Below are 12,513 nucleotides of genomic sequence, written 5' to 3'. Positions count from 1 at the left end.
TCTGGCACAAAATACTCCACCTCAAACAGTAGTTTATCATTCACACTGATCTGACTATCCTTTCCATCTGTATTCATTTTATATCCCAGTTTGGATTCATCAAACTTCACATCCCTGGTGTTGAAGCACTTTGGACCTCTTGATTCTAGGTTCCAAACTTTATAACTCTTCACACCATTCGGATACCCAATGAATATACATCTTACTGCCCTTGCTTTCAACTTGTCCTGTTTCAGATGAGCATATGCAAGACATCCGAATACCCTCAAGTTTGAATAGTCTGCAGGTGTTCCACTCCACTATTCCATTGGTGTATTGAAACCAATTGCACTGGATGGACACCTATTGACCAAATAGCACGCAGCAGATAATGCTTCTCCCCAGAAGGACTTAGGAAGAGAAGCATTGATCAACATACATCTGACCCTTTCCAGAAGAGTTCTGTTCATTCTCTCTGCTAGGCCATTCTGCTGTGGTGTTCCTACAACTGTTCTGTGCCTGGTAATGCCTTTTTCCTTACATAACTTCACAAACTTATCTGATAAGTATTCCAGTCCATTATCTGTTCTCAGGTGTTTAATTCTTCGATCACTCTTGTTCTCAATTGCCAGCAAACATTCTCTGAACTTGTCATATGCTTTATCCTTAGTCTTTAAGATGAATATCCATACTCTCCTTGAGTAATCATCTATCAAAGACACGAAGTATCTGCCTCCATCATGAGTTTTTGTCCGAGAAGGACCCCATATATCTGAATGAATGTAGGTCAATGGTTGCTCAGTTGTGTGAATTCCTTGTTTAAACGATACTCTTTTTGATTTCCCAAGAGCACAACTATCACACAACTCCAGAGATTCGATCTTATCTCCACCTAATAGACCCTGTTTAGACAGCTCATGTAATCCCTTCTCACTTACATGTCCAAGCCTCAGATGTCATAGCTTGGTTCTGTCATTTTGTTCCTGAATACTTGTTGTACTTCCAATAATCGTTTCTTCTTGAAGTACATATAGGAGGTTCCTTTTGACAGCCTTCATAACAACCAGAGATCCTTTTGACACTGAGATACTCATGCTCCTGATTTGAATGAATATCCCTAAGCATCAAGTGTTCCCAATGATATCAAGTTTCTCTTCAACTCGGGCACATACCTCACCTTAGTGAGTACTCTATTGATCTCATCATGGATCCTTATTCTGATGTTTTCAGAGCCCTTTATTCTGCATGATTGATTATTTCCCAACATTACCATGCCCTGATCTGATTCCTCCAATTTTTCAAACCAAGATCTTACAGGACACATGTGAAAGGAGCATCTTGAATCCAGTATCCATTCGTGGTTTTGATCACCTTTAGAAACCACCAATACTTCTGCCGAGTCATATCCATCTGAAGCTATGGCCAGATTACCATCTTCCTTGGTTTTTTCTTGTTGCTTCCCTTTCCTTTCCGGACAATCTTTTCTTAGATGCCCAACCTTCTGACAAGCATAGTACTTCATATTACCCAAATTTCTGTTCTGGTATATTCCTTGACTATTTGATCTGGATTTTGGACTGTACTTCCCATTGGATGCCATTTTATCACTTTTGCCCCTCGCTGTAAGACATTTTCCATGTGATTCAGTGTTTGTGTTTGGCTTTCTCTGAATTTCCTTAGATTGAATAGCAGATATAACTTCTTCCAAGTTTATTGTATGTTCTCTTCCATAGAGCAAAGCATCTCTGAAATTTTCATATGCTTTTGGAAGAGCATTCAAAAGTATCAAAGCCCGATCTTCATCCTCAAGCTTTACTTCAATATTCTCCAAGTCATCCAATATCTTGGTGAATTCTTCGATCTGGTCTTCAAGGTTCTTTTCATCCTTGATCACAAAGTAATACAGCCTCTGTTTCATATATAGACGGTTAAATAGGGATTTCGTCATGTATAAATTTTTGAGTTTAAGCCACACCGCCGCCGCAGATTTTTCTCTGGCCACCTCCCAAAGAGGTCTATCATCCAGACAGAGAATAATTGCACTGTGTGCTTTTTCGAGTAATTCATCCTTGTTTTTTATATCATCAGACATCTCCTCCTTCTTCTTAAAAGATTCCACCATTCCTTGTTGTATCAGGATTGCACGCATCTTAATTCTCCTGAGCGAGAAATCGTTCTTGCCCGTAAACTTCTCAATATCAAACTTCATTGATCCTACCATCTTTGCTTAGTTTCCCACGGACGACGCCACTTGTTAGGAATCAATCCAAAAATTTGGTATTCCGAGAATTAACAGACAAACACGAACGCAGCAACAAGAACAATAATCCCAAAAATAGATAAAACCAACGCACACAAATCAAACTCAACACTCACACGAAGGCAAATAAACGATGCAAGTATTTACGTGGTTCGGCAAGGAATTTGCCTACGTCCACGGGAGAGCAACACAACCACTTTATTAATCACCAACAGAACAAATCCAAGCTCAAGAACAAAGCTTATTACAGAGATGGCCAAGAAAACTCTAAAGCTAGATACAGACACAAATCAAGATTTTATACTTGAATTCTTCCCGTCACAAACTTCACTTTGGTTTTCTCCTCCGAAATCTCTCCTTCTTCCCTCTCAATATATTCTGAAGAATTTGATGTTCTGTTATGTTCGTTGCGGCCAGCTTCCATCTGCTTATATAGAGAAATAAACCGACTTTCATCTTAGGCTTTAGGTCAACAGCAACTTACGGCCCAATTATAAAGTCAACATGGTCCAACCCGATAAGTCTTCTCACATCAGTCTGATCTACTCTTGTACTTCGATCTGCATCGATCTTCCTTTAAGATTATAGTTTCTCAGATACTTCATCTGAATTCTAACCAAGTCACAGTTCTTGAGCAATCGATCTGCATGAACTCATCCGAAGACTTATCTGACCATCACTTCGATCTGATCCCAGTTTTCGATCTGGTCCATGAATTCATCTGATCACTGAACTCATCTGATCTGCACTATTTGATCTGATCTCTTTTCTATTATTATTCAAACTGATAGAAGCATACTTCAATATAAACCAAACTAGATTAATTCATTGGTACTCAATATTTCAATAACCGAACTATTGTAGCTCAAAATATGTTAAAACATGTGCATTCATCCCCTCTAAACACCTTAACCGATCCTATCAAATTTGATCTTGTAAAACAAGATTTATTTTTCTGAATGAATGAATACAACACTTTACCCCCTTTAATTATATTTTTATAATGAAATTATAGTACTGGTTTTGGCTTCAAATATGAAAACATTAATCTCGAGATTAATTATTATGAGAATTTCAGAGGTTAATTAAGTTGATATGTTCCAAGAAGCTACTCTATCATTCATCGGGAGAGTCTTTCTCCAATGAGAATAAATAAAGTTTTGAGGCAAGACAAAACATAGGATGTATCCAAAAAAAAAAAAAATCTACGTTTATTTTTAAGTACATATATGATCAATGAGATTTTTTTTTATTTTTCTAATATATAGCCCATATATAAGTATTATTGGATACATTTTTTGGATAATATCCATAAGCTAACCGATCTCTGCATCCGAGTATACATCCAACAATCCATATATTTGTCATATTTATTTTTACATACGTATATGGATGGTCATCGGTCATTAATGATTTTTTTGTGGGCCAACATATAAAAATTAATAAGGATCATTTGGATACAACCTTGTTTTTAATTAGACATTCAAATTTCTCAGAATGTCATAAGGATTAAACTGAAGAAGTTAAAATAAAATAAAATAATAATAATAATAATAATAATAATAATAATAATAATAATAATATATGATCGATCTGAATTATACATCAAAAAGGTTTGGGCCACTATAATTGAAATAACACAAAAGTTGTTGTGCGATCGTCACATGAGTTAATTTATGAGACAGATCTCCAATCTCATCTGACGTACAATAAATTATATGTCAATTTGAGTAAAAGTATTCTTTTTTAGGATTAATTGCATACATTACGCCATCCTGAAATTCTAAGATTGCTAAAAAATTCTATGGAAAAAGAATGATCGATTGACTTCATATGTTTTCAAATCTTGAGCACATATATTCCTATGTTTTCAAATTTTGAACATTCACCCCCTTTTTCGTACATGTTTTTAGGGGCGTTTGTGCTCAAAATTCAAAAACACAAGGAGTTAACAGTTATAGGAGGTTTTCAGTAATCTCGTGATTTTACAAGTGTAATGTATGCAATTACCCATATTTTTATGTCAAAAAATACATTGTATGTGAAATATAAGTTGAGTTGAATGAACAATACTACATTTGATGCCAAAAATATTACTTTTTCCTGCAGATACAGACCGAATCGATTATTTTTCATAGATACGGATCCGTGATAATGTTTCACAGGAGACCTACTCTTAAAATAATAATGTGTGAACGCATGCATACATATAAAATAATTTATTCATAAAATGATCGTGTATTAAGTCCACTTTTTATGAGATTTTTTCTTCAATCCAACGTTACTAATCCCTTCAAGTAAGGAAACATTTTCAAAACATATTGATTCCTTTAATTTAATTTTAATCTATTTAGCTAAGAAATCAACCAGTTACATGTGCAAGAGTAGTAATTTTTAATAGAATTAAATGAGGTTTTAAGGCTAAAAAATCAACGATATGGTGGAGTACACACTATTTATTAACAGGGACTGTTAGCCTAAACTCAGTTCCGTTTTTCCTAGCTAGTTTTGAGCTAGGTTGAGGAGGAAAATCGATCGAAATGATCAAGGAAAGCCTCAGTAAGAAATTAGATCATATATACATCGGTAGAGAAGGATATATATATATATATATATATATATATTCGAGGTAAATTAAGAATCGTCCTGTCTCAAAGATGAAACAAACACCGCCTCTTGCTACGAAACTAAATATTCCAATACAATCTAGGGGACTGCGTGCCAAGGAAGGCATCAAACGTAACGTTGTCTTGGAGAACAGTGGGCTGGCTTCGGGCTTGAGAAATCCGATGGAAAATTATAAGCATTGGAAGAGAAAAAGAGTAAGGAGGTGACTGGGATTCCGGAAGCCCGTTCTACTATAGGGGCTAAAAGAGATCTACTGGTGGACTGGATAAGATAGTAGAGTTCTTAGTGAGTGAGCACACGTCTTATCTCAACTGACTTTGATCTCTATTTATTGGTGAAAAGTGAAACTTTAAAAGAAAAAAACAAATAACTTTGAACAAAAGAAGCCGTTGCCTTCTATTTTCTCAACGTTTGACATTCGGACAAAAAGACTGTGTCTGCAGATTTTGCTATGCTCCAGTGTACGAAAAACCTTATCCAATTTTGTTGGTTTCAAATGATTTTCCTTCTAGAACATATTTCTTGATAACTGTTTTTAGAAATGTCCAGTCGAGTAAAATAATTAATTTTTCCCAACGGATAAAGTTTAGCTTTGTAACGTCCTCTTTTTCATAAAGATTTAACAACAATATAATTTAAAATAATGTAAATGCTTACTATTTCTTTTATTTTTTTAAAAAAAGTGGGGGAAGAGATGAACATAAAATTAAATTAAATTAAATCCTTAAAATAAATTAACGATTTTCCATCAACAATCAGCAATGAAACACTAAAGTAAAATCTAGCAAGAACAACCAGTGAAAATATTCTAGTTCCTCAAAAACCTCAAAATTTAACCTTCAACAAAATAAATAAAATCATAAACAGTTTTTTAATTAAATTTTGCGGAAACATCATGGTCTTGGATATACGCCTTCTCCTAGCCACCATCCTCGCCAGACAACACCGCATCATTCATCCTCACCTGCATCAATGAAGTCTAATGAGTCTAAAGACCCAGCAAGTACTAATAACGGAAATAACAAATACATTAATAATAACTTTAAAATTTTCAATACCATTAAACTTTTAATATTCTCAATCTTAACACATGCAAGCAAGAACATACATGCATACAAACCTCCACTTTCTTTAAACTTTACACCTTTACACTTTACACTTTACCCATAACACTTCAATAAAAATACACCTCAAACATTTTACACCTAAAAAATAACACCTCAACATTTTCTTTCTTTTGACCTGTGGATCAGAAACTTTTTTAATATTTTATAATGGACGCTTGATCTAACTAATACAATGAATTCTAGGTTTGACGGGGCATTATGACCCGAAGGCCTTATCTAACACGTCGTCATCTTCAGTGGCGGGGCATTATGACCCGAAGGTCTTGTCCAACACTCCATCGACCTCATTTGGCGGGACATTATATATGACCTGAAAGCCTTATCCAACACATAGTCAACCTCAATTGTAACTTCACCACAAGTCATAAAATATTTTATCTTTTTTTTTTCTTTTTAAAAATCAACACAACACACACCAAAAATCACTCAAAATACACATACAAAAAACACACACTAAAAATAACACAAAATACACACACCAACACACACAAAAACACCAACACACACCCACCCAAACTCACGCGCACTCACCCGACACGACATGACACACTGTACATACAAATATAATTAACATATGGGGAGTGTTATTTACACTCCAAATAGTGTTAATCACACTCCAAATTATATTTTTATTGTACTAGTTGACAAAACTACTCTTATTTTGACTTTCTAATTATATATAAAATCTTGTTTGACATTCCAAACTTATACTTTTACATGTATTATGAAAATTATTATGTTTAAATCATTAATATTTTTATTTTACATATAATAAAAAAAAAACTTTAACAATTCAAGTGCACATATATATATTAATATATTTTATGTTTTATATAAAATTTTACAAAATATTATAAAACTTTATATTTATGTACACTGAAATTTTGATAAATTTGTTTGAATCAAATTAAATATTAATTATATTATCTAAATTTTTTTATAGTTTGATTTGGTTATATTATGATTATCTCGATTATTAATGTTAAAAACACATATTATCTTATGTAAATTCATTAAATATTCGAAAATTTGACAAAGAAATAAATTAAAGTTTCAGGAAGATATTTTTTATTCTTATTTTTATTTTTATTTTTTATAAAAGAATTCAATTGTATTTGTTTATTGAAAATATTTACTTAAATTTATTATTTAGAATTCAAATTAGTATATTTTAATTATTTTATCTTATTGGTTCTCAAATAAAGTGATTACACAATATTTTATACATTATTTAATTTATACTTTTAACTAATATTACAAATTCAAGACATATTTGTAAAAAATAAAAATAAAAATGATATCTACCTTTTGAATATAATATATTATTATTAAAAATATATATTATTACTTTGATAAACAAAGTATTAAGTGGTATAAACTAATGTAATTAAGATGCACAGAAATTTTTACTACATCAATATTTAACAATTCATTTAAATTTTAATTGTATAAATTTTTTTATTAAAATTCATTCAATATTATGAATTAATTGTAGGCGGTTCACTAATATAAATGTTTTTATATTTTGAACATTAGTTTTAAAATTTTCTATAAAAATAATAGATTAATTTTTGTTATAAATTTAGTGGAGAAAGATGAGAGAATAAAATACAAGAGAAAATATAATGGAGAAAGATGAGTGTACAATATATGAACTAAACACCTCTATTTATAGGGTAGATGGATTAGTGTAGAAAAGAAAAAGTACAATCAAGTCAATCAACTAAAAATCATCTATATATAACACTCCCCCTTAGATGATTGATGGAGAGTCCAATGTTGCCTCGTTAAAACCTTGTCAGTAAAACCAAATGGAAAAAACCTGAACGAAGCAAAAAGAGTAAAACAATTGATACTCCCTCTGATTTCAATCACCGAATATTTTTAATTGATGCATCTCTATCTTTTGCACCAATTTCTTGAATGTTGATGTCGGTAATGCCTTTATGAATAAATCAGCTACATTGTCACTGGAACATATTTGTTGGACATCAATATCATATTTCTATTGAAGTTTGTGCGTGTAGAAAAACTTTGGTGAAATGTGTTTCGTTCGATCGCCGTTGATATACCCTCCTTTTAGTTGTGCAATGCAAGCAACATTATCTTCAAAAATAGTCGTCGGGCCATCTTTCGTTGTTGGTAGTCCGCATGATTCTTGAATATGTTGAGTTATAGATCTCAACCATATACATTCTCAACTTGCTTCATGCATTGCAATGATCTCAGAGTGATTTGATGATGTCGCTGTCAAAGTTTGCTTTGTCGACTTCCATAAAATAGCGGTGTCCCCTCGTGTAAACACATAACCCATTTGGGATTTGGCTTTATGTGGGTCTGAAAGATAGCTTGCATCTGCATATTCTATTAAATTAAAATTTTAATTTTTTGAATAAAATAATCCCATTCCAGTTGTACCACGAAGGTAACAAAATATATGTTTTACACCATTCCAGTTTCTTCGGGTTGGAGAAGAACTATATCTTGCTGGAAGGTTGACAGAAAATGTTATATCTGGTCGAATACAATTTGCAAGGTATGACAATTCACCAATTGCACTAAGATATGGTACTTCAGGACCAATGATATTTTCTCCATCTTCAAGTGGACGAAAATGATCTTTATTAGTGTCAAGTGATCGTACGATCATTGGTGATGCTAATGAATGTGATTTGTCCATGTAAAAGCATTTTAATATTTTATCTGTGTATGAGGATTGATGAACAAATATTCTTTTTGATAAATGTTTGATTTGAAATCCGAGACAAAACTTTGTTTTCCCCAAATCTTTAATCTCAAATTCACTTTTTAAATAATTGGGAGGTTTAGTGAGCTCTTTGGGAGTTCCTATAAGATTTAGATCATCGACATATGCTAGCTGCCATGATTGCAAAACCCTCATCCGTCTTTTTTGTAAAAACGCAGTGTAACCTTCTTGTAGTAAATACTTGCTAAGGCGATTGTACCACATTCGCCCATATTGTTTTAATCCATATAACGATTTTTGCAATTTAATTGAGAACATGGTCTTGAGATTTGTATCACTTGCTTCTGATGGTTTAAATTCTTCAGGGATTTTCATGTATATGTCGCTATCAAGTGAACCATATAAATATGTAGTGACCACATCCATAAGTCACATATCAAAATTTTTTGATACAACCAAACTAATCAAGAATCGAAAAGTGGTGGTATCCATCACAGGTGAATATGTTTCCTCGTAGTCAATTTCGGGTCTTTGAGAAAACCTTGGGCTACAAGTCTGGCTTTGTATCTTACAATTTTTCCATTTTAATTTCTTTTTCGTACAAACACCCATTTGTATCCTACGGGGATTACATTTTTGGGTGTTTGAACTACGAGTCCAAATACTTTACGTTTTTATAGAGAATCTAATTCAGCTTGTATAGCTTCCTTCCATTTTGGCCAATCGTTTCTTTGTTGACAATCTTTAACAGATTGTGGTTCGGGATCATCAATACCTTGCATAATATCAAGATCCACGTTAAGTGCAAAAACATTATCGATGTTCGTATTTCTGCGATCCCAAATTTTTCGAGATATCAAATAATTTATTGAAGTCTCAATATTTTCATGTGGTTGTGATGCTTCATGGATCACGTTATCCACATCTGTTTCATTTTGATGTAAGGTTTCTTCTTCTGGAGTTCTCAAACCTTGTTTTTCTTGTACCTTTCTTTTTCTAGGTACTGTATCCTTTGAACCAATCGCTCGGCCATGCTTTTGGCGTATTTTGGATTCATTTGCCGGTAAAGTATTATACGGTCCTGCAGGGACATCGATCTTCACTGGGGTATTATCTACTTGTATGTGAGACTTTGTTACATTTATTGTATTAACAAAAGCATTAGATAATTGATTTGAAATTCTTTGCAAGTGAATGATTGTTTCAACTTCTTGCTCACATTTATTGTTTCTGGGATCGTAATGAGATAATGTTTTCTCATTCCAAAAGATTTTTCGTTGTTCTTTAGAATACAATTTTGCTCTACCCAATGTTGAAAAATTTGTTTCATCAAAATGGCAATTTGCAAATCTTGCAGTAAATAAGTCGTCTGTTAAGGGTTCCAAATATCTAATGATAGACGGTGACTCATATCCCACATAAATTCCAAGTCTACGTTGGGGACCCATTTTGGTTCGTTATGTAGGTGGGATAGGTATTTGTACCGCACAACCAAATACTCTAATGTGAGAAACTTCAGGTTCTTGACTATATTCAAGTTGCAATGGTGAATATTGGTGGCAATTAGTTGGTCTTACACGAATCAACGATGCAGCGTGTATGATAGCATGACCCCAGGCTGAAGATGGTAGTTTTGTTTTCATGAGTAGAGGTCTTGAAATTAATTATAATCGTTTAATAAAGGATTCTGCAAGACCATTTTGTGTGTAGACATGGGCTACTGAATGTTCGACTGAAGTCCCTATTGACATACAAAAGTCATCAAATGCTTGTGGTTTAAATCAGCAACATTATCAAGGCGAATTGCCTTAATTGAGTGGTCAGGAAATTGAGCTCGTAGTTTAATCATTTGCCCAAGTAGCTTTGAAAAAGCTATATTTTGAGTTGCAAGTAAACTAACATGTGACCACCTAGTTGATGCATCAATCAATACCATAAAATATCAAAATAGTCCACATGATGGGTCTATAGGCCCACAAATATCCCCATGAATTCTTTCCAAGAATGTTGGAATTTCAACATCAATCTTCGTTGGGGAAGGCCTTATAATTAGTTTACCTTGTGAACAAGCCACACATGAAAATTCACCATTTAGGAGAACCTTTTGATTCTTTAAGGGATGTCCACGCGAATTATCTATTATTCTTCGCATCATTGAACTCTCAGGGTGACCAAGTCGGTCGTGCCATAAATATGAAATTTTTCTTGTCAACAAACTTCTTGTTTGTGACTGTATTTGCCTCAATTGACTTTATTATTATGCAATACATACCAGAAGAGAGTGTACATAATTTTTCTTTTATATTTTTTTGACCACATATCATAGATGTAATACAAAGGTATTCAACATTGTTTACATTCAATGTTTCAATATGATATCCATTTCTGCAGATATATTTAAAGCTAAGAAAATTTCTACTGGATTTGCTAGCATAGAGTGCATTTTCAATATATAGGTTTGTCTCATTTGGCAGAATGATTTTTTCCTTTCCATGACTAATAGTTATGTTTTTATTGCATTTGTTAGTGTCATTTTGTTGTCGTTTTGCATTTGTTTACGTGTCTTATTTATGCATTTTGTTTATATTTCATTTTCCGTGTTTGCATGATTGGTTTCTCGGTTTTGTGGTTAGGTTGTACATTTTTGCGGATATTTAGAAGGAACTTTGGAGTCATAGAAATGCTGGAAATTTCGGAAATATTTTGGCCGCACGATCTGCAGGAATTTACTGATCGAGCGAGTGCTTTATGATGAAGACAGTAGGCTCGGATATTTTGGCCGCTCGATCTACAGAAGTTTACCGATCGAGCAGTGCGCATGTTTTTTGAAGGCAGTAGGTTATGGATTTTTGGCTCGCTCGATCCGCAAGATGTTGTCGATCGAGCGGGCATCGCTATCCGGGAAGAATTTTATATTTTTGGAAACTTTGTTATTTTAGACTCTAGGCTCTATTAGACTCTTAATTCCGTTTTTGAGGAGATTATTATCAGATTTTAAGACTCTCTCTTGGGAGGCTAGGTTTTGGTCTTCAATTTTCTCTCAAGTTTTCTTCTTTTCTTTGAATTATTCTTGAATTTTCATGAATTGTTGTGGCTAAGTTTTAACACTTGGTTGAGGGAGACGAAACCTTGATATATTTTATACATGAGATTCGATTCGTAGTGTTTAATTCTTGTTAAGTATCAATATTTGATCTGGTTTATTTCATGTTTGTATGCGAGATTTTAGGATTGGCCATCTTAGGATTTTGTTTTGCAAACCATAGCTAAATTAGAATTCAAATCCGTAATTGTTTGAATTAACTAATTTGCGAAGCAACTACGTTTGATATTTTCTGCTGTTGAATTATTAAATTGTAGGGTCAATTATTGACTAGGCTAAATACAACCGCTGGTGTTTATGTTGTCTAGATTCGTCAGTTTTACTAGTTTGAATGCTACCGTGGATTTAAATCTGATCGCTGGTATTGGGTTAATTTATGGGGTAAGGGTTAATCTAGAATGCTGTTTTCTAATTAACTAAAATTAAGGTGAAACAGGAATTTGATTTTCAATGACAAATATTTAATAGGATTAATTATTTTTAGGGAATCGATGATTGAATGAATGAATATCAAGGGTATAGTCAACCGATACCAAGTCTCGTCTCTTATTGATTTCTCCAATTTAATTTTCATTCTTGCATGATAGTGATAATTTGAATATTTAATTGCTTAAATTTTTAGTAGTTAACCTCAAATCTCAAAACCCCCTTTTGTTTACTTAGGACACATTAAATTTACCTTTCCTCGTGGGAACGATCCCTACTCACA

Source organism: Henckelia pumila, chromosome 4, assembly GCF_033568475.1.
Source record: "Henckelia pumila isolate YLH828 chromosome 4, ASM3356847v2, whole genome shotgun sequence".
NCBI classification, from domain to species: Eukaryota; Viridiplantae; Streptophyta; class Magnoliopsida; order Lamiales; family Gesneriaceae; genus Henckelia; species Henckelia pumila.
Note: the sequence above shows the minus strand (reverse complement) of the source record.